The 25591-nt window shown below is 40.2% G+C and overlaps 1 pseudogene; it reads right to left on the reverse strand.

Moving 5' to 3' along the window:
* Positions 1 to 18738: 18738 nt before the first annotated feature.
* LOC147617066 (uncharacterized) lies at positions 18739 to 20926 on the reverse strand (annotated as a pseudogene).
* Between the last annotated feature and the right edge of the window lie 4665 nt (positions 20927 to 25591).

Below are 25591 nucleotides of genomic sequence, written 5' to 3' on the forward strand. Positions count from 1 at the left end.
CAGCCTATATCTGATGCAGATGTGCATGATGCACTTGAGGATGAGAGACAAGAGATTGAGGGCTCTAGGAATATGCCTAGATGGCTGGTGCAGACTTTGCGTGACAGCAAGTTGGATGCCCCTTTGTCTAGTCGCACTCGTTCTGGCTCTCATGGTGCCTCTTATGCGTCAGATTGTTATGCATTGGCTGTTTCTAGTATGTGCGATGAAAGTGAGCCTGTTTCATTTGATGAGGCACAAAGTTCAGAAAATTGGATGGCTGCTATGCAAGCAGAATACGATGCTATTATGAAGAATGGTACATGGTCTTTATGTGACTTGCCCCTTGGCAAGAAGGCCATTGGCACTAAGTGGGTATACAAATTGAAGCGTAAGCCTGATGGCACAGTGGATCGCCATAAGGCTAGGCTTGTTGCAAAAGGTTATGCTCAAGAGAAGGGCATTGATTTTGATGAGACTTTTGCTCCCACATGTCGTATGACCACTGTTCGTAGCATCTGTGCATTAGCAGCTCATAATGGTTGGAATGTACATCAGCTGGACATAAAGACTGCGTTCTTAAATGGAGATTTGCATGAGGAGGTGTATGTATCGCAGCCTCGTGGTTTTGTTCAAAGAGGGCAGGAAAACAAAGTGTGCAGGTTAAAAAAGGCTTTATATGGTTTAAAGCAAGCTCCACGAGCTTGGTATGAAAAAATACATGCATATTTGACTGCACATGGGTTTCAGAATAGTCCAACAGAAAGCACTTTGTATGTTAAACGTGTGGATGGTGTACATCTAATCATTGCTCTCTATGTCGATGACATGCTGCTCACAGGACCAAATAAGAGTCATATTGCTGATTTTAAGGCTGATTTGAATGCCTCTTTTGAGATGTCAGATTTGGGGCATTTGCATCATTATTTGGGGATACAATTTAAGCAGTGTGATGGAGGTATTGCTTTGTGTCAGACAAAGTATATTGAAACATTGTTGCGGAGATTTGGCCTTGAAGACTGCAAGCCTATTGCTACTCCAATGGAGACAGGTTTGAAGTTGAGTCTTCATGATGCTGGAGATCACTTTGATGTCACACTCTATCAGACAGCTGTTGGTTGCCTCATTTATGTATGCATTACGAGGCCAGACATTCAGTTTGCAGTCTCACAGGTGAGCAGATTTATGCATAGCCCAGGCATTAAGCATTGGCAGGCAGTGAAGCGTATCTTTCGCTATTTGAGTGGTACTCGGCATCTTGGGTTGTTTTATCCCAAGGGGGGATCATTGCCGCCAGATTTACATGCTTTTTCAGATTCTGACTGGGCTGGTTGTTATGACACACGCGTGTCCACGAGTGGTTTTTGCTTCATGCTTGGAAGCTCATGCATATCATGGTTGAGCAAGAAGCAGCCTACTGTGGCCACTTCTAGTTGTGAAGCTGAGTACAGGGCAGCTTTCACAGCTACGGTTGAGTGTGTGTGGCTCAGACGCCTTATGGCTGATTTGGGTGTTGGGCAGCCATCTGCCACCACCATCTTCACTGACAGTCAGAGCGCATTGGCAGTTGCGCGGAACCCAGTGTTCCATGCTCGTACGAAGCACATTGAGGTGCACTACCATTATGTCAGGGAGAGACTCTCTGCAGGAGAGATCAGTTTGGCTTATGTGCCAACACAGGATAACCTTGCAGACCTTTTCACAAAGGCTCTGCCTCGTGAGAAGTTCGAAGCTTTTCGCAAAGCTTTGGGCTTACTCCCTTTTGTGGATTCGTCCACATAGCTAGACACTTCCCTATACATGAGTGCTAGCTCTTGTTCACCGCATCACTCCAGGGGGGATTTGTTACCATATTATAGTAGTGATGTGTGTGAACACACTTAGGACCGCCGGGGCACTTTTTCCCTCACTAGGAGGTTTTTTCCCCCGTGCATTGTATATACGCCCATTATCTTCTAGGGCTTGTAATCTTTCATTTTTGGCACTCATAATACACTACTGTGTTGTGCTCAAGCTTCCTCATCTTCTTGAAGTTGTGTGTGCATTCCTGCAACCCTAATTCCAACAGTAAAAAAATGCATACCTGCTCACATTGTTGTGGCAATACGAGCCTATCTTTCTTTGTTTGCCAAAAATTTGTAGAGTTAATAGTTACATAGCAACTTGAATGGCGTTTTATCGTTGCATTAGGCCCTTTTTCCACCACGTTCATTTGCCATTTGACATCCAAAACATACACAAAGAAGCGACGAAAGTCAAGCCTAAATATGTCTTGGATTGTGCCACAATAATCATCCATTTTTCCATTAGCTCCCTCAAAGCTACTAATGACACCGCAATCTTGTGTATTCCTCTTTTCATCAATTCTTTGTGTTCGAAAATGCTTGCCTTCACACCATATAGCATTGAACATAGTGCACTGGACCAAAATAGAAGCAATATTTGTGTAAGCAATGTGAATAAATATTAAAAGCAAATCACTTACAACTAATGCAAAACATTAGTTCTATGTACCTTTAACATGCATCCTCGTGCATACTCCCATTCTTCCGCTGTGATATGTAGCCCCTCGTCGCTCTCTGCTCTCTCCATTTCCTCATGCAACCAATCAACATGGATATCATTCGGAAGTGTTGCTAGATGCTTAGGGTACGCCTTACGAGAGCCATGTTGCCTCCGAAAGGGAGCTCTTTCTGCTTGCCTTTTTGTCTTTGCATCCTCATATCTTGTAACCCATCTGCTCATCACATCACTATTAAGGATGCAAGTGAAATTGAGATCATCAATCAATGTTCTGTCAATTACTTTACTCTGTCCTTTTCCTTGAGGCACAATAGAGGTCATCCTCAAGTCCTCTTCATTGCTCCATAGTCATGGCAAAGAGCTGTCCACCTGACCAAGAAATTCTGAAATATATACAAGAGACTCTTGTATCAACCAACCCTCGGCCATGCTTCCTTCAGGCCTTGCACTTTGCCTCACAAAGTCTTTTAAGGTCTTCATGAAGCGCTCTAGGAAGAACATCCAACGTGCATGCACAGTGCCACATAAATCGATTTCGTCCACTAAATGCACAATGAGATGTAGTTGACTTGTGAGAATGGTTCGCGAAAAAGTCTCCTCTACCAAACAAACCACCTCCACTGCCATAACACGCGCATCATCCAACGTGGCTGGATCAATTGCTTTGGAACTAACATATCTGAAAAATAAATAAATAGTACGTTATACCTCATGCACGTTCATTTTGCAAGGTATAATGAAGGGTGATCTGACATGGGTTTTACATACCTCACAAGCTCGCCCATCTTATAAATACATTTTTTCAAACTCTTATTTGCACAATGGTCTCGATGCTAGTAGGTAGTATGAACTGCGCACATAAGAGCACATGTATGTATGGTTTATGGCATTACAAAATTTAATTTCAACATACAAGACTTGGAAAACACTTACTTGGAGCATCTTGTGCCAATCGTGGGATTTCAACCCATATAGTTGCTCAACGCCTCTTTTCTTAGTGGTTGTAAAGGCTCCCTTCAATGATCTCATGCATCCAGTGGGAGTACGCAAAGTGGTGATGGCCTGCTTTACCTGCTTCTCCTCTTTCTTTGATATAATCCATGGTGCAGGCGGAAGACGAACGTGCCCACCCTCCTCTTGTGGCCAAGCTTGACGCATACGTCCTACGACCCGCAAGTCCTCACGTACGCTAACATTGTCTCGTTTACCAATAACATGTTCCCAAATACCAGATCCCACATTCTTGAAGATGTGCATGGGATCAAGAAGATGGTTGATCTTAAGATGGGTCCAATATGGTAGCCGAAAAAAATGGAGTACCTACACAAGGGATTGCTCTATGTGACCTTTAATCCAATTAGAGACTACACAAAACAAGATTGAAAAACATTACTATACTTGTTCATGCCATCTAGAGGAAGAATATTTGTAGACTCCCAAATACGCTTCCAATCTTTTGCACGAAGTGTTTGTGGAGGAATGTTACTCTTACTAGCAACATCTTTAGGATGATCTGAGGGGAGAAATTGATGATGATTATCGAATATGGTCTTACACAAACCGTCAGCATACTCATGTACTAATGAAGGGCCACAAACAGGACATGCATGTTTACTCGATGTTTTTAAACCTGTTAAAATATAAATAAAAGTTAGAATAATAAAGTCAATATTTATAATTAATATAGCCAATAGTATTAGAGTAGGGAGGTAATTAGAATTCTTACCAGAACAATCGCTGTATCCTGGAAAGTCATCCATTGTCCACATCAACACTGCTTTTAAGTCGAAGTGTCGAGAGGAGGGAGGCCTACTAATGTCCACCACCGCAACACCTCTCCATAGTTCCTCCAACTCATCAATCAACAGTTCAAGATAAACATCCATATGCTTGACTTTATGTTTCCCTGGAATTAGAAGGGATAACATAAGATGTCCCTTCTTGATCGCCATTGATGGTGGAAGGTTGTAATTCACCAACACAACTGGCCACACGCTGTATGCGGTGCTTTTGAAACCAAATGGATTCACTCCATCCATACCTAGGCCAAGTCTCAAGTTTCTGGGCTCTGTTTTAAAGCTGGGCCACTCATCTTCAATATGCTTCCAAGCAGGAGTGTCTGTGGGAATTCTCCACATGCCATCATCCGATCGATGTGAGGAATGCCATGACATGAGCTCTGCTATGGATTTGCACTTGAACATGTGTTTAATGTGAGGAATTATAGGAAAGTGTCGCAAGACTTTACGAGGTACATCAAAACTCTTCACATTTGTTCTATACCTTGCTTCACCACAAGTGGGACAATGTCGAGCCTCCTTATGCGTCCCACGAAAGAGAATGCAATCATTGACGCATGCATGTATGCGATCATAATCCAATCCTCCAAGAGATGTCACATAGCGCCTCGCTATGTCTCTTGAGGTGGGTAGTCTATTTCCCTTTGGAAGCATGTTTCATAATAGCCTGCATCCAATATCATCAATTAGTCCTAAATCCTAAACCTTAAACCACTAATTCAAATTTTCAAGTTAGAATGCTTACTTCAATAATGCGTCAAGACTTGCATTGCTCCATCCATAAACTGTTTGTATATTGAGTAGTTCAAGTGAAGCACGTAAAATAGAGAATGTGCACCCTTCAAAAACCGGTGTCGATGAAGCCTTGTAAAGATGCTCTTGTTCCATATCAGCGTCGTCCATACCTTTGGGATCATCCTTAAAAAGATTCCGTTCCATATCAGCGTCGTCCATACCTTTGGGATCATCCTTAAAAAGATTCCGTACCATATCATCGTCGTCCATACCTTTGGGATCATCCTTAAAAAGATTCCGTACCATATCATCAAACACTTCCTCTTCCACAACTTCGTGGGGTGCAGGGCTATTGTCATCCCTTTCCCACTCATCTCTGACAATAGATCCCGAAGCTCCAGCATCATCTCGTCGACGCTTTGCGTGCTCTCGCCGCGTGTAGAGCACCATGTTAGGGTGTGGTACTGCATCCTGCTTCAATTAGAGTTTATATATTACAACTCCATTAATTTAATTTGGATACCATGAGTCATTTGAATACCATCAATTTACATCTACTCACCTCTAAACCTGTTTGATTCCATTCTCCATACATGGAGATGTGATTCAAGGTAATTCGACGTGTTCGTACAATGCATCCTTGACATCGATTACACATACACTTGATCCGTTGTCCCAACCACACATCGCGATTACGATGACGCATTGTCTCATCTTCCCCAGAACTGCTTGAGGAGGTTGATGACATCCTATGTACAAACCAGAAAACACAAAATCATAATATGTTTTTAATGAAAGTATAAAAATCGCGTGTATTAACGCGGCTATTTCCTAAAAATTGCGTGTATTAACGCGGCTATTTCCTAAAAATCGCATGTATTAACGCGGCTACTTCCTGAAAATCGCATGTATAAACGCGGCTAGATCATTTAAATCGCGTGTATAAACGCGGCTACTTTATCATACACGCGAAAATACACGCGTTTCTACACGCGACGACCTGTTTAAACTAAAAATAACCCACCTTCCCCAAATAAACATTTTGAACTAACATATCTGCTCTGTTTCGTTTTCGCCTCTTCCAACAGACACTAAACCTAAGTACAAGGAGCAGAGAAGGAGCACACACGGGTGAAGGAAACCGACCAAGAAAGAAGACTCACTTTTTCAGAGGTGAGTCAGTTTGTCCTTTGCCTTGTCTCCTTCCTCAGATTTGTTTATGCTATTTTCTCTTTGCTTTTTGGGTTTGTCTCCGTACTTTTGCTTCTCTAGTTGTGATTTTGGGTGAACGATTCTGACAGGGGCGACAGTGGGCCTTTTATAAGGACACATTGTCGGAGGTCGGTCGTTTTCAAAAAAAATTTACGCAGGTCGCATGTAAAAATGCGTGTATATCTGCGTATATCCTGTCTGCACAGACTGTTCACGCGGATATACATGCGTTTCTGGAGACGGGTGTATACACGCGTTTCTGGACGGGTGTATACACGAGACTGTGTTTCCTGTTTCTATGGTTTGCAGGCTGATAGGTGGCTTGGATGATGATATTTGTGTGAGTCAAGAGACAGCCCATGATGTACATGAGGATTATTTTTGCAGATTCTTTATGGATATTCCAGGTTCTTCATCCGATGCATTTGCATACAGCAATTGGCTGATGGAAATGCTAAATCATTTTGAGCGCCATCCTGGTCCAGTTGAGCTTACAGAGTAAATGTATGCCCATCCCCCTCCTTCCATGCCTGGTGTCTATACCCCTACCGCGAGTATCCAGGGCACTCCACTGCCGTCTATGCCTACGAGTCCGACGAGACGGCATGTAACTTGTCCCAGACACACTCACGCACACCCTCCCAAGTACCGTCACGTCAGGGCTCACAGCCACCATCACGTACTCCCTCAGAGCCACCGTCACGTCAGGGCTCACAGCCACCATCACGTAGATAATCCCCCAGTCGTGACTCCACCCGCAGCAGCAGGAAGAGTGGGAGTGGAGGATGCGGCGGGTGCTTTGGTGGGGGAGGTAGTAGGGCACGCGGTGAGAGAGGAGATAGAGGGAGAAGAGTTAGAGGAGACAGTTCGGAAGAGGAGGAGATGAGAGAGGTGGAGGGAGTGATCTGCTATGATGTGACGGATAGGGGCGGGATAGTGATGGATGCGAGGGGGAAAGAGGTAATGGAGTACATGCGTGGGGTAGTATCAAACTTGTATAGAAATTGTTTTATTAAATTTAAAGATCAAAATAGCCGATTAGTTAGGGAGGTGATAGAGGCTGTACATAGTCGGTACCCCAATCCCCCACATGCTACATTCTCGGATGTATGGGGAAGGACACGAATAAGGGAGATCTTAAGTAATAAAAGATCTCACCTTAAAAAACTCGCGTACGATGATGGGCTAAATGTAGCTGCGGGTGGCTATCCTGTCGAGAAACCTGCCACTGTGCACAAACGCGAGTGGAAGGAGGCAAAGAAACGAGCAGAGGGTGGCGTGAAGAGCAGGCAGCATGTGGAGGCACGACGGATCCAGATGGAGACCATTGGATCTTCGCATTTTGGATCTGGCGGCGTCGAGTCATGGGAGGCAGAGTTTGTAAGTATCTTGCTACTTTATTTGATTGTTTACTTAATTCATTGATTCTATGATTGTTTTAATCTTACAAATTGTGTTGATTATGATACAGCGACGGGTTACGGGGAGGAAGCCCACAACCCACGATATTGGGTATGCTCGCCGGCATAGCAGACGTGACACGTGGGCCATCTTCAGAGCCGAGGGACGTATTACGGACGCGCAGTTTGAGATGGCCATGAGACCATACGGTCGACAGGTACTTGAAAACTCTAAACGAATGATTTTGGTTTATTGAATTACATATATATATACTTATATACTATATATTACTTGAACAGGCACAAGCTGCTCATGATCCACCCGCCGCCACTGCAGAGGGTGGACGTGAGCACTACTCATCGGACATTCCGACCGATGTGAGCTCATCTGAGCATTGAGGGAGCACCGAGTCATCATCTGGGTCTGAGTAATACTCAGACTTATAGTATCACATTCCATATTGAGGATGTGGTTGTATATATTTTTTTGTAAACTGAAGCCATGGGCTACTTCGACATATGGACTCCCTTGTATATATGTGTGAAATTTTGATAGTAATATTGAATCGTGAATCGAAAGTATTGCATTCATGTCTGTCTTCAATCGTGTATTGACAATGTATGCATTCATGTCGTTCTTGTCTTAATCTTCCTCGTGGATATGTTCTTCGTGGATGGTCCAATGCACCAAAAAAATAATAATCCAGAGAGTGTTATTGGGTGCTGGAATGCTGGAACAGCATTCAGGTACCAAATAGCACTCTCTGGATTTTTTTTTTGCTCTCTGTTCGCGTGTATAAACGCGTCAGAACTGTAAAAAGTTGCGTGTATATACGCGGATAATCTGTAAAACATGCGTGTATAAACGCGTCAAATCTGAGAAATACGCGTGTATAAGCGCATCTAAAGTCACAAAACGCGTTTATAGACGCTTGTATCAGCGCGTCTAAATGCAGCTGAACTGACAGAACGCGTGTATATGCCCGTGTATCAGCGCGTCTGAACAGTCCTATACACGCACTTTTACATGCATGTCTCTGGCCGCCCGGCGATGATACACGCGCTGATACACGGGCCCGCTACTTTCTATCACAAGTCATTTTTAGCGGCTAGGAGCGTGGGTATAAGCATGATCCCTTGTAGTGACATCTCCATGCATACATCCACATCCACATTCACATTCACATCTATACCTCTACATCTACATGCATACATCCACATCCACATTCACATTCACATCCATACATCTACATCTACATGCATACATCCACCTCCACATTCACATCCACATCTATACATCTACATCTACATGCATACATCCACATCTCCATGCATACATCCACATCCACATCCACATTCACATCCATACTTCTACATCTACATGCATACATCCACATCTCCATGCATACATCCACATCCACTTTCACATTCACATCCATACATCTACATCTACATGCATACATCTACATCTCCATGCATACATCCACATCCACATTCACATTCGCATCCATACATCTACATCTACATGCATACATCCACCTCCACATTCACATCCACATCTATACATCTACATCTACATGCATACATCCACATCTCCATGCATACATCCATATCCACATTCACATTCACATCCATACATCTACATCTACATGCCTATATCCACCTCCACATTCACATCCACATCTATACATCTACATCTACATGCATACATCCACATCTCCATGCATACATCCACATCCACATTCACATTCACATCCATACATCTACATCTACATGCATACATCAACATCTCCATGCATACATCCACATCCACATTCACATTCACATCCATACATCTACATCTACATGCATACATCCACCTCCACATTCACATCCACATCTATACATCTACATCTATACATCCACCTCCACATTCACATCCACATCTATACATCTACATCTACATGCATACATCCACATCTCCATGATTACAATAAAATTCTTTTAATTAATCTAGGATGATAATTCCTAGAATATGGTAGGAATTCCTCTTTTCATGCTTTGAATGAAATTATTTTATGTATAATTTTTATAAAATTTTTACCATAGCTCCGCTGCTATGACTGATAAATCTCAATTATCTTAAAAGATAAAGCTTATCATTAAGGGAATGATTAGAATGCTCCCTAATTGGATCATTAATCATCAACATTCATGAAATACATAAACTAAAAGCATAGGGAAAGCCATTAATTTGGTCTTAAGCATAGATTAATCTTGGATTAAGGAAAAGCTTTATGAAAAGCTTCATTTGGATTGAGAATAGGTCATGAGTATGACCATTTCTTGAGTGAGAGAGAGATATTACATAAAAACCATTAGAATTAAGCATAAATGAAAATTTATGTAATTCTTTACTATCATTCATTAATTACTTCAATAGCATTATCACTCATCAATTAACTTCAATAGCATTCATCAATTTATGTTAAAAAAATTTTTTACTACCATTCATCAATTAACTTCAATAGCATTCAAAAACCATTCCAATTAAGCTTCTCAAGCTTGAGAGGGGTTGAGAAGAGAGAAACATTGAGAAATTATAGAAAAGATCAAAATTCACCATTTACCTTACAAATTGCTTGATTCTTTGTTCACGGTAGAGGCCCCCAACCAATCAATTAGTTTAGTATGTTGATGGAGCCACCAATGGGGATTGAAGAAAGAGGGAAGCTCCAATTTCTTACAAATTGGAGAGAATTTTAGAGAATAGTAAATATTAGCATTATTTCAGTATAGTTCTAGAATAGTAAAATTCTCCTCCTTTTTTTCAAAGGACTCATGTTCTATTTATAGGAGAGGGAGGCTCTAACCAAGGCTAACTGATTTCTAGAATTTTCCAGATTCAGTTTGGTTGAATTTGGACTAGATTTGGACCTAGTTTGGTTACTTTTTTATTCGGTTTGGTTCCTTTTTTATTTGGTTTGGTTCAAGAGAGAGAAGAGATAAAAATATCACATTATTTTTTAGATTAAAACTCATTCAAGCATGTGAAGTATGCACCTCCTTTAAGGGACTCCCCTTCCTTACATATGTGTCAAAGTGGAATGATTATACCCAAAATATGTCATTTTTTTTAGTGATACTCATAGTTTTTTACTAATAAACCTTGTACATAGTCAACTCTTCATCTTATGTAAGCATTTACTCATTTTTGGATACCCAAAATATCTCATATTTTTGATATTACTCATAGTTTCTTACTAATAAACCTTGTACATATTCAACTCTTCATCTTATGTGAGTATTGAAGGGACTCCCCTTCCTTACATATGTGTCAAAATGAAATCATTATGCCCAAATATCTCATACTATTAAAATTACTCATAGTTTCTTACTAATAAACTTTGTACATAGTCAACTCTTCATCTTATGTGAGCATTTACTCATTTTTGGGTATCTTCTTTTACAAAATTGGATTTATCTCCTTCCCACACATGGATTGATCCTATTGGCTCACAGGAACCTTAATTGGACCATAATACAAAGATTTCTGAAAATCTAGACCCTTAGACTAAGGTTCTTTATACCCATTTCCAATTAATTCCAATTGCACAATGGAAAGTTCTTTTTGAATTTCTGTTTCAGGGGAATTCATTTTAATAAGATGAGATAATTTTCTATCCAAAAATATTAAAAATCTGAATATTCTCACTCTAGAATATTTTCTCTCTCTAGGTTAAAACAGTTAGAAACAAGGTCTTTTATATTTCTGAAGAGGGATTGATTACAGGGAAGATACTAGACATCAAAAAGGATCTATTAAAAGGACCTCTGAGAGGCAAGCCAAAAACGGGATAAAGGCATATCTTCTCGTGAGGAAGAAAACACGCAAGTAAGAAGACCCGCTCAGAAAACCCACCATCCCTTGATCTCATCACGCAGTAGAAACGGGGACCCAAACCCAAAGCTTCAGTAACCATAGCCAAGCGGACATTGTTACGAAAGTGCTGTCGCCCCCACGGTGTTACCCCAGTTATATCTCGACAGGTCCGCCATTTGGTCTGAGCTACAGAAGTTCCCAAGTGAGGGAAAAGTGAGCGCTCATACAGTTCTATAAAATCCTTCTTCACAGACTCGCTTGCGTCTTGAAGGTGAGAAATCATCATGGATAAAACCAATTCCTGCTGCCAAGCCATGAAGGAGATTAAGAAAGAAAGGGGATCGATGGAAGTAAGATTACTGTGAGCGTTTTAAAAAAGGAAGACCCTTTCCCTAGAATACTTCTCAGGAGTCCCACCTGTTTTAAGGATTTAGAACAATGAGTTCAGAAGTGAAAATCGGTGTTTTGGATACCAAGGTTTTGGTCTTCATTCGAGTACGGGGCCCAAAAGAAGTTCTTTATCTCTTGGGGAATATAAGAAGTTATCCCCCAGATATTGTGAGCCTTATCTGAATTCAAAGAAAGTAAGTGAGACTTAGCGTACGAGCTTCTTTTACTCCTCATCTCAAAGTTCATAATGTATTTCATGTAAGCCTTCTATAGAAATATGTGCCAAACCCAAATCATGGAAAGACGGTAAAACTTCAGTGGCAAGATAACGTTGGCTTCTAGGTTACGCTAGCTCCTTCCTCTTTATAAGCCATAACTTTTACTGTCTTTCTTTTATTTTAGAGAGGGAATAATTATAAGATCAAAAAGGGAGATTCTTACTCCTGTATACCTCGAAGGCTGGGGAGAAATCTTACATTCTATCCCACTTAAAAAAGTGCGAGATGTCCTCATCTCGCAAGGTAGAGGACAACTCTTTTTCTTAAGATCCAATTTTATTATGGGGTTCCTTATATTCTGGTCAACCCAACAGAATACTGGGATAAATATCCCTTATATAGAACTCATCATTAAATAACAATTCATTCAGATCATATCATTCATATCTTTAACATGATAATGGTCCATTAGACCGAAAAATTTCCTTCTGAACATTCCTCCACGGAAATTTCAGTCAAGCAAGTTCTCAATTTGTCATCCCTTAACTTGATCTACCAGTCAAGTGTTAACAGTAGCAATCTGACAGCAGAATCTACTAATCTCATAGTGATTTGCTGAATTCATTATCATCATTCCAGTTATGAATATCATCACAAGGACTCGTCCCATTCATCCTCATTGTGGTTTCGCTCAGGTTATTATATTTCAACTAAATTTCAAAAATCATCATTTTTTAATCAGAATCCAAATCGATTCATCAATTCTCAAACAGAATTAAAAATCATATCAACCACATTCGAAATCATCATCTGGATAGCATTAACGCTTATAATTTCAAGTCTTAGATTTACTCGTATATACTGTCAGTAAAGAGCTGCAGTTATGCTCTCGGTATATACGGGTAGTCACGACCCTTGGTATTATAAGGTAAATACCATCATGTGAACACCATATTGGGGAATATGGGAATTTCCCACAAGTTTGGGACATGTGGTCAAAACTTTGGATTTTCCATAACTTGAACACCATTAATCCAAAATGAGTGGTTTATGGCTCTTTAGATCCCATTTTTCAAGCGCTTTCCAATGATAGGTCACATGATAGGGCTTTGAGAAACTTACAAACATGTTGTCCATGTCCCCCTTTTTTAGTATTCAAAAATGGGAATTGGGAGATTCCCAAATTCTCTAATATGGTGTTCATGTCTAGGCCTCAAGCAAGTCAGGGATTTTATATAATTGCGGTACTTCCATCTGAAGACCCAATTACCAAATTACGAATTTCAGTTTGAATATCAAATTGTATGACTTATATCACACAATTACAACCTTTTTGTGTTTCTTGATAAATTTTTGACATATTTGTCTTCTCAGTTGATCTTTATTAGCCAAATTGCTCTGATACCAACTGTGAGATCCATGTCCCTACCACACAATGGATTCGGGGTACTAGCAGCGGAAGTAGCACTTCTTGCGTGGAGCAGGGTCCCACACTCGGGGCCTCGTCCACGGATATCCGGACAAAAGACTAATCCATCGGTTTTTCCAAAACCGAACCCGGAAAAAACTTTCTTTACCTAGAAAGCACGGGCGATTCCACCAGGATAACTTTTTACTCTAACGTGGTCAAGACCATTAGTGATCAAATTGATCCGACTGCATCTATAAAGATACTCGGTCAGATCAAGAAAGAAACTTGCACTTGGATCATTGGGATCAACGCTTTTTTCCCCATCAAGAGGCACAGCCGTTGATTCCTATCCATAGAACAATTACTATCCGGGATTTACTTCATCTATCGTAATAACATAAATTGAGTCTCGATTTACGGATCCATCAGTCCGCCTAACCCCATCCAGTCCCATGGGTTAGCCAACCGCCCAACCACTGTAGTGATGGGATCCAATTTAGAATTTGATTTTTTTGTCCCGAGTACCAGGGAAAAGAGTTCCCAGGCCCCCTAGTCGGATGTTCATGCAAAAATAAAACTAGTCATACTGCTTACACACCCAATATGAAATTGCCTTTTCACAAATTCAACCAGTTTTAAAACAATCCTTTAATGAAACCATAGTATCACTGATCATAATCTTCCAAATTATCTGGTTGATTCTTAATTTCCCATCATTCCTTCATCAGAGTATCTATGGCATCATTGGCAACCAGAACACTCACCACCTGTCCACTCATCAGGGGTCTTTTCAATAGTTCCTAGCCCATAATACTCTGCAATATAATCACTTATAAAAATCAAGATGGACTCTCGTTGAAGATCAGCAAGATCAACCAACAGATCCATATAAAGAGCCATGGACTCATCCATTGAAGACCAGCAAGGTCAATCAACTTGATCCATGCCCGGTTTCAGAAAACAACTCTTACTCCTTGTTCTAATATCTTCCTCGACGCACGCGTGGGTATCCTTGGCGACCCAGAGCCCGAGCACCGTATGGTCAGCATCCTCTAGGATCCTTCGCAGGTGACTAAGCGCTTCACTCATAGGCCGCTTCCTTGGTCCCTCATCCACCGTACCGGAAGCTCACCATTTTAATCGAACGGAGCCTGGTCAAGACCTCGGCCGACTTTGCTACGCGAGATGTCCTCCATTGACTCTCCGTCAGCAGTTGCAACTTTAACAGTTAGGTCTCCATGACCTTAATCACAAGACGGTCAAAATGCTTCCCCAGCATTCTTGACATAAAACAGCCATTTACAAACAGTATTTACAAACAGTTTACAAATACAGTTTCTATATTAACTCTCATTTTTCCACATTATCCCTCATTAATCCACATTACTTATTCCACCGTTTCCATTTATATGTGTACTCATTCAATCATATCATTTTCCATCTCATCACTTCAGATTCCTTTACATCACATACCATATATTCACATCCATACATATATCCACATCCACAACCACATTCACATCCATACATCCACATCTACATCCATGCATCCATTTTCACATCCACATCTACATGCACATTCATGCATCCTCATCCATACATCCACATCTACATGCACATTCACATCCATACATCCACATCTATATGCATACATTCACATCTACATGCATACATCCACCTCCAGATTCACATCTACATCTATACATCTACATCTACATGCATACATCCACATCTCCATGCATACATCCACATCCACATTCACACTCACATCCATACATCTACATCTACATGCATACATCCACATCTCCATGCATACATACACATCCACATTCACATTCACATCCATACATCTACATCTACATGCATACATCCACCTCCACATTCACATCCACATCTACATGCATACATCCACCTCCACATTCACATCCACATCTATACATCTATATCTACATGCATACATCCACATCTCCATGCATACATCCACATCCACATTCACATTCACATCTATACCTCTACATCTACATGCATACATCCACATCTCCATGCATACATCCACATCCACATTCACATTCACATCCAAACATCTACATCTACATGCATACATCCACCTCCACATTCACATCCACATCTATACATCTACATCTACATGCATACATCCACATCTCCATGCATACATCCACATCCACATTCACATTCACATCCATACATCTACATCTACATGCATACATCCACATCTCCATGCATACATCCACATCCACTTTCACATTCACATCCATACATCTACATCTACATGCATACATCTACATCTCCATGCATACATCCACATCCACATTCACATTCACATCCATACATCTACATCTACATCTACATGCATACATCCACCTCCACATTCACATCCACATCTATACATCTACATCTACATGCATACATCCACATCTCCATGCATACATCCACATCCACATTCACATTCACATCCATACATCTACATCTACATGCATACATCCACCTCCACATTCACATCCACATCCATACATCTACATCTACATGCATACGTCCACATCTCCATGCATACATCCACATCCACATTCACATTCACATCCATACATCTACATCTACATGCATACATCCACATCTCCATGCATACATTCACATCCACATTAACATTCACATCCATACATCTACATCTACATGCATACATCCACCTCCACAATCACATCCACATCTATACATCTACATCTACATGCATACATCCACATCTCCATGATTACAATAAAATTCTTTTAATTAATCTAGGATGATAATTCCTAGAATATGGTAGGAAGTCCTCTTTTCATGCTTTGAATGAAATTATTTTATGTGTAATTTTTATAAAATTTCTACCATAGCTCCGTTGCTATGACTGATAAATCTCAATTATCTTAAAAGATAAAGCTTATCATTAAGGGAATGATTAGAATGCTCCCTAATTGGATCATTAATCATCAACATTCATGAAATACATAAACTAAAAGCATAGGGAAAGCCATTATTTTGGTCTTAAGCATAGGTTAATCTTGGATTAAGGAAAAGCTTTATGAAAAGCTTCATTTGGATTGAGAATAGGTCATGAGTATGACCATTTCTTGAGTGAGAGAGAGATATTACATAAAAACCATTAGAATTAAGCATAAATGAAAATTTATGTAATTCTTTACTATCATTCATTAATTACTTCAATAGCATTATCACTCATCAATTAACTTCAATAGCATTCATCAATTTATGTTTAAAAAAAATTTTACTACCATTCATCAATTAACTTCAATAGCATTCAAAAACCATTCCAATTAAGCTTCTCAAGCTTGAGAGGGGTTGAGAAGAGAGAAACATTGAGAAATTATAGAAAAGATCAAAATTCACCATTTACCTTACAAATTGCTTGATTCTTTGTTCACGGTAGATGCCCCCAACCAATTAATTGGTTTAGTATGTTGATGGAGCCACCAATGGGGATTGAAGAAAGAGGGAAGCTCCAATCTCTTACAAATTGGAGAGAATTTTAGAGAATAGTAAATATTAGCATTATTTCAGCATAGTTCTAGAATAGTAAAATTCTCCTCCTTTTTTTCAAGGGACTCATGTTCTATTTATAGGAGAGGGAGGCTCTAACCAAGTCTAACTGATTTCTAGAATTTTCCAGATTCAGTTTGGTTGAATTTGGACTAGATTTGGACCTAGTTTGGTTACTTTTTTATTCGGTTTGGTTCCTTTTTGATTTGGTTTGGTTCAAGAAGAGAGATAAAAATATCACATTATTTTTGAGTTTAGAACTCATTCAAGCATGTGAAGTATGCACCTCCTTTAAGGGACTCCCCTTCCTTACATATGTGTTAAAGTGGAATGATTATACCCAAAATATCTCTTTTTTTAGTGATACTCATAGTTTTTTACTAACAAACCTTGTACATAGTCAACTCTTCATCTTATGTGAGCATTTACTCATTTTTGGATACCCAAAATATCTCATATTTTTTATATTACTCATAGTTTCTTACTAATAAACCTTGTACATATTCAAATCTTCATCTTATGTGAGTATTGAAGGGACTCCCCTTCCTTACATATGTGTCAAAATGAAATCATTATGCCCAAATATCTCATACTATTAAAATTACTCATAGTTTCTTACTAATAAACTTTGTACATAGTCAACTCTTCATCTTATGTGAGCATTTACTCATTTTTGGGTATCTTCTTTTACAAAATTGGATTTATCTCCTTCCCACACATGGATTGATCCTATTGGCTCACAGGAACCTTAATTCGACCATAATCCAAAGATTTCCGAAAATCTAGACCCTTAGACCAAGGTTCTTTATACCCATTTCCAATTAATTCCAATTGCACAATGGAAAGTTCTTTTTGAATTTCTGTTTCAGGGGAATTCATTTTAATAAGATGAGATAATTTTCTATCCAAAAATATTAAAAATCTGAATATTCTCTCTCTAGAATATTTTCTCTCTCTAGGTTAAAACAGTTAGAAACAAGGTCTTTTATATTTCTGAAGAGGGATTGATTACAGGGAAGATATTAGACATGAAAAAGGGGTTGGGGGAGGAATCTTACACTGAAGAGTATCAGGTCACTGTCACTGCATTCTCCACTATGTTTATCAAAGCTTGGGGAGAAAGACATTGCTTTTTCTTGAATTAAAGAATAAATTGTTACTGTTTTCATACTTAATGTATCCTTTTCGTTACCTCCTTGGCAAGCCCAATATTTTGGTCTGTGTATCTGCGCTACTTAGGGATCATTCGCAGTATCCATGGTTTGGTCACACAGCTCAGTATTTTGGTCTTTGTATTGAGGGTGTGTGGGTGATTTGGGTTGTTTTGGTATGAGTATTTTGGGGGTGTGGGTGTTCTAGGTCTTTCTATTTCAATACTTTGTGTCTGTGTTTAGAGGAAGGGATGCAAATTTAGAGGATAGGAAGGAGGGGAGGGAGCATGCAAGAGAGCCACTGACCTATGCGATAGCTTTGGCTTCGTCTGCTACTTCGTCTTCGTCTTCCTCTGCTTCGTGCGACAGCTCATGCGAACGTTTGAAATAAACGATTATAAGTCATGGCTGTGCCCTATTCGCACCTTCCAAGCATAACCGTTGAACTAAAGGTGAGTGACTGTGCTAAGGGGGTGTTCACGAGAAAGTAGCAGAAAACAACTGACTTGCTAATCCCACGCCTTAGCTTTGCCAGGGTCATGCGTGAGACCCTCCAGGCTTACGGAGAGTACAGAGTGACACATGCGGCATTGTGTACCATGCAAGAGGTAGCATAAGCGCACCTTATCGACCTGATGGCCGATGGCATGGAGTGGCTGTTTACATAGGCAAAGGGTCACCCTGATGTCAAAAGATTTGCACCTTGTGAAAAGACTACGAAAAGACCAGTATGCAGTAAGCTATGCACCCATGTCAAAGACGGCCTGGTCAGGCTGGGTGTGCAGAAGCACACTGTTGAAAAGTGGCAACAAGGAAAGAAAGAAGAAGCTCCAAAGATACAAACAGTGCTAGAGAACGATAATGATAACATGCACATTCTGTCACACGAATACAGAGTCTGTTGTTCTCGAGACGGATGACCTAATCGATGCTGGCGTAGCTTGGCTCCATAGTACTTACATGAAGGGTGATCCGCTTTGACAAAGTTTGTCGCTACTCGGTGTTTCTAAGCATAATGCTGCTCCAGTATCATAAGCACAAGGATTTTTCTACATCAAAGACCGTGGGTTTTTGGAGACAATGAAATACATTCTTCTGCCTATATATCATGTGTGAGTTCAATTGAAGTTTGGTGAAAAACCTCTTTTTACAAGTTTAAGAAGAAAAGAGTTATTAACATATAGACTTATTGTGGAGGAGGCACGTTCCAAGCCTAACCGTTGAACTAAAGGTGAGTGACTGTGTTTTGCCATATGTAAACACAGCAGAATTTTTTTCGAATTAAAGAAATACAATCAAGCTTCAAAAGACATATTTTCCAAAATGTTTGTGACTAATTGTCTTACATAAAATGCTTGAACAAGGTTTACATTGCAAAGATGTTTAAGTGGAATACATCCTAGTTTTCAAAAAGTTTTTGTATTGTAAGACTGGTTATTCTTTTCTTGTGAATAACTTTGTTGAGGTGAAGGAAAACAAAATCTTCAGGGTAGCATCCATTTCCTTGTAAAAGTTGTCGAACATCAAATAAAGACCACCAACGCTCCACTTTTATCACTTCTACCTCCTCGATGTTCAAGAAAACTGTTGTTGTTGCAAGCATTGTTGCTTCTTCACCTGTATGCTCCGTTTCTCTCCACGATGTTCCTTCGTGTGTGTACCTCCTGAAAGAGGTGGTCATATGTAGCTCTAGGGTTTTGATGATGTACCTAAAACAAGCAGATGAAGGGTTTAACTCTGCTTGACCAACTCTCTTCCTGTTGTATAGACCTCTTTGGTCAAGCAAGCTTCTCCAAAGAGATCATAAATGATAGTTTCATCACATTTTGAAAGAGTATACATTGTCCTTGTCTTCTTCATGGCTGCACTCTATTTAAACAAATCAACAAAAACATTGAAGGGAACAAGCCATTTCACATGAACCCTTTTTGACCCGAATGTCACCTTCATGTTATTCTTTATGTTTGCTGTGCTGCTGCAAGTTTTGTCTGCACAGACTCAACTGTTTGCGTGCATGGCACTGCCCACTCTTGGCTTGTGGAAAGGAGGGAGAGGAATGTGAAGAAGAGCACCATATGCTTGGCCTATTGAAGGAGTCTCATAAAATTTATTGTAGAAGAAAACCTCCTTTTTTATCTGTTGGTTCATCCGGTATACTTCTTCTCCAATCTCTACGTGCCACACATCTAATAGACCTATAATGCCCTCGATTGGCTGTCATCCATAGATATCCGAGGGAAAGATATCTACAAAGACCAGTAAAAAATTTAATCAATACCATTGTTACAACAACAAACATAAGAAAGCAAAGTCTTTTTGTACTCTTAGTTTGATGGGAATGACGAGTGATACTGCAATGCTAGTTGGTTTTTGTTGAACATGCTGCACTTCAAACGAGCACCTTATTGTCAAAGGAATTGAAGGAGATGATGCGGGCCTTCCAGTGATTCTTGGTGTCCCTTAACGCATTCTTTTTCTTCCTGTTGTGTAGGGTCCCTTTTGTGAAGGGAGAAGGGTTACCCATGAAAACCGGTTGACTTTGATGGGCTCCCATTCGTCTGATTCTGACTTGGAGTTGAATATTACATACGAGTCCACGAAGCTTGTGGGCCTTCGTCTTAACTCTTGCTGAACAGTATCTCCAAGCATCTCCTTGTACTTGTCCAAGGTTATTTTGCAGAATGTTCTAGGCGCCATTCAGTGAGCTGTACTAAAAGAGAAGATGTGCACAAAACACAGCTCGTGAGACGTTTTGGGAGGGAGCATTTGTTTTGGAGGGAAATTTACTTTTGAGAGGGAAGGATATTTAAGAATTATGAGCAAGATTGATCTCCTTGTATTCCCCTCACAGTTTCAAAACTACAAAAGAAAGTGACAATAAAGGAGAGAAAGGAAAAATAAAGGGAGAAAGAGGGAAAATTCTGTAGCTGATGTTGATGGAGGCAGAGTCCCTGGGTACTCAATTCCAGCTCTGTAATTGGTTGGGGAGTTTCTTTTCTCTCTCTAAGAAGGGAAATTTTTGCCACCTCCCTAGCCCCCTAATGTTCTTAATCATGATTTGATTCAAAATACAGTAGTCTACACATAGTCGTATAGACCCCTCTTTTTTCTTCACCACCAATAGAATTGTTGAAGCCCAGGGCGAAGTGCTTGGTCGAATGAATCCACTTTTAAGGTATTCCTTCGACTTCTTGTGCTTCCTTAAAACTAACCCGATAAGGAGGCTTACTTACTGGCTTTGAGGCTTTGAGCCACGTATTACTTCTATTGGATGCTCAACATTGCGGACATGAGGTAATCGTTCTAGTAATTCATTTGAAAAAACATCTTTAAATTGTTGACAATTGCTTTAGGGATTCATTAACTTTTTTATTGTTAACATGCTTTGATTGAAAAGAAGTCATGTAAACACTGTGCTCACTTAAACCACTTATGTTTTCACATACACAAAAGGAAATGACATCATCAAGAATCATGTAGCACAAACAGATGTTTTCTACTTCATTAGCTCTTGTATAAGGAGATTAATTCGATAAAACATATAAGAGGTGAGGAGGGTACAACATGTTCACCTTGCAAGCACGCTTTCTTACCATCTACTTCAAACTTAAAAGAATTATGTAAAAAACTTCTAGACAAAGATGGACCAATGTTATATAACCACTCACGACCGAGAATAACATCCGCTCGAGTGATATGCATAATTTGAAAATCCAAATGCATCTCATGACCTTGAATGACTAATGGGACATCATGAACTATTGTATCCCACATATCTTTATCATAGCCATTAATCAAAGAAACCACATACTTATGATCACTTGGACTTTGTGGCAACTTTAATTTCTTGACTAAAGTATAGTTCAAGAATTGTGTGTTGCACTATCATCAATCATAACTTCTACTTATGACCTTTAGTGTGACCATACATTCTAACCAACTCATGTGGTCTAAATGTTGGTACCCATATTGATGACATGACACAACACGCATGAGTAGAATCAGCATGATAAACTTGAACCTCTTTAAACTTACGAGAAGTCTCTAGTGGGAGCACTTGAATAGTGTGCACTTGCTTTTCTTTACTTTGATCATGATGCTGATTCTTCTCATTTTCTTTTAGCTTAAGACACTGTATTTTACTATGACCCTTTTCCATGTAGTGAAAACCTAAATATTAAAAAAAATTAACTCTTTCAAAATCTTCACGCTTTAGAAATTCCTATGGTCCTTTAGACTTCATTTTGGCTCCAAGCTCATCCCCACCACTTGTATGCTTTACATCCTAGAGTTAAGCTCGCTTCAAGCATGCATATCTCCTCTGCAGTTTGACAAAATCGATACAAATCCTGCCAATTTTGTAAAAAAGTGTTGACCACATCCTTATTGCGTTCCTTCTCCTCCCCATTAAAAGTAGGAGGTTACAGATCTTTTAGAATAATAGTAGCATCTGTAGAGTGAGATGTATCGACATTCATATTGTCCCCTTGGGCGGAAGCCACTAGCATCCCTCCCATTGAAGTACTTACGGTTTCTTTCTCCCTTTTTTTTGTTTGAATTATAAATCTCTAAACTTCAAGCTGCAACGCCACCTTGTGGAAGTCCGCTCTTCGGCAGCCGCCGCGCGACAAGCTGCACGAACTTCTTCTGTGAGTGTACAATCTTAGCTCTTGTATTAGGAGGTGGACTAATAATGCTGGTCATGTCCTTTACCACACCAAAAGTCTGTTGTCAACGTTTGCTGGGTGAACCAGGGCGGCGTCAACTGGTTACAAACATGAAGAGAGAGTGTGATACTGCTTCCTCTCCTCTTAACATAGACTGTGAACACCATATTAGTGAATTTGGGAATTTCCCAATTCCCATTTTTGAATACTTAAAAAAGGGGACATGGATAACATGTTTGTAAGTTTCTCAAAACCCTATCATATGACCTATCGTTGGAAAGTGCTTGAAAAATGGAATCTAAAGAGCTATAAAGCGCTCATTTCGGATTAGTGGTGTTCAAGTTATGGTTAATCCAAACTTTTGACCATGTGTCCCAAACTTGTGGGAAATTCCCATATTCCCCAATATGGTGTTTGTGGGCCTTTACAACTATTGACCAAAGGCGAATGTCTGAAGTTGGGTAGTGTACAATACTCAATGTTGTGTTGTCCATTTAGTGTGGTAATCTACAGGCCTGCTAGTATTGGTTGTTGTGGTGGCTGTGGGCAACAATTATGGCAAACTCTACCTGTTTGAGCACAGTCGTACTAGCCAGCTTCTCCACAATTTGCAGCATTCAACAATTGAGGACCTTACACTCTGATACCAATATAAGGGTAGCCACAGTTGCACAATTATCTTCTCCAAGCAAGGGATGCTGAGAGCTCACATTTTTCTCCACCCAACATCAGCCAAAAACACATGACCCTCTATCCTTGGACTCCACTCTTTTATTAGCTAGATGTTCTTCACATGTGCCTGGTCACTATCACTATTGTCCAACCACTCTTGAGTCCATAACCGTTCATTTTGGCTCCCCTAAACCCCGCGTGTGCCTTGTCTGGACGGTTGAGCTCTCTAGGCTCCCAATAATTCCATTGTCATGACAATGACAAGGAGGTAAACTAAAAGCTCATTGCCCTCCTGTCCCTATTGATTAGTTTGCTTTGTTTGTGCTTGTAAGGAAAAAGGGCCCATTGTTGATGGGTGCTAGGGAAAAGGCTCAAATCACTTTTAAGTGCTAATGTAGGTCACATGACCCCACCTCTAAATAATGAAAGGCTTCTTGAAGAGGGGATTGGTGTGCTAGTGAGAGAACATGGCCCCCTCTAACAAGAGGAAGTTGAAAGGTACCATCGTTGGTTTCCCAAAAGGTGTTTTATGTTAGGTGTGATACAAACATACACATACATCCTCTAGCCATGATAATGGAGTCATTTTTGTCAAGGTTCTATTCTATGACATAAATTCCTAAGCATTCACAAAGCGAGATCAATCGCTTATTGCTTATCTGTTGCAAGTAATACCATTTTTTTGTCCCCCATCAATGCCATTATTGTTTGTAAAAAATTTTCATAAAAACTTACCCACATCAAGAAAGCTCAAAGGGGTCGGTTCCCCATTCACATGAAGGGAAAATTTCAAGGCTAAGGTTTTGAAAAAGTCAAGGAAAAATACCCTCGCATATACGTTGGTTAGATGATTGGATAGGGTTTGAGGGGGCACCACTAGAACAAACCCCCCCCTTGGCGATGGGGGCAAAATGAAGGGTTTTTCCAAACACATCGCTTAAACGATGACAAACACTGCTTGAATGATGACAAACATCGCTTAAGCGATGAGTTTGGAATGTGCTAATACATCGTCTCAAACCTATGTTGCATTGGATGTTAAGCGACAATTATTTATGTGTCGATTAAACGACGTTGATAGTGATGCTTGCATACTAGAAAGCATAGCTTAGTCAACATCACTTATACAGACATCGCATAAATGATGGTATAGGAAATTTAAAAAAACCCAAAGCAGATGTCTCCTGTGAATTTGCAGCAGCCATCTACCTTCTTAACATCAATGCCCTCACCTTCTTCAAGCAGAGGATCGATCTTAGCGCCTGCTGCCTACCACTTCTCCTCCTGTTTACACCTTCCCTCCATCCAAGTAATGCTCCATGAGCTTTTCTTTGTTATGATTTTTGTAGATTTACAAGACCCTTGTCCCTTATGCACAACCTCCTCTGTGCTTGGCCGCCTTATGGGCAAGCTCTGTGCTTGGCTACCTAGCTAGGCAAGTCCTCGACTACTCCCACACATGCATGCATGACCATGTAAATCATACCGGATCAGCACACACATGCCCTAGACTTTTGCCTACATGTTGGATCTTTCATAATTGCATAACAACCATCTTCTTGACCCTTGCACAATCATTTCTCATAAGAGGATTATGCAAAAAAGAGTCTACTTCTAATGGACCTTCTTTGGCAGAACAAAGTGTTTAGAGACATCCCCTGGGGTTCTTAATTTGTCCTTGAAGTAGTGGTATGTCGACGTTGTGCATGTGACATCCCTTCTACTTACCTTGCTGATGGAAGTGATGATGGCATCAGCAATTTCGGATCCTTCTCCTTGTCAAGACTTTGAGGCCGATTCTTGGGTCTACATGATCCCTACATCTGCTACATCTTCTTTTTCTAGGTCTTCTACTTGGTACTCACTAAAACTTTTGGACTCCTCTACTTGTCTCCAACCTTCCCTTTTGTGACTTGTGTCCCCAATGCCGTTTACGTGTGTGATGGGTCAATTTTTGTGCCACACACCACATTATGAGTAGATGAACACTCATGATCCTCGATGTGCTACGACTACAGGATAC

Source organism: Cibotium barometz, chromosome 37, assembly GCF_041138505.1.
Source record: "Cibotium barometz isolate CiBa-2024 chromosome 37, ASM4113850v1, whole genome shotgun sequence".
Lineage (NCBI taxonomy): Eukaryota > Viridiplantae > Streptophyta > Polypodiopsida > Cyatheales > Cibotiaceae > Cibotium > Cibotium barometz.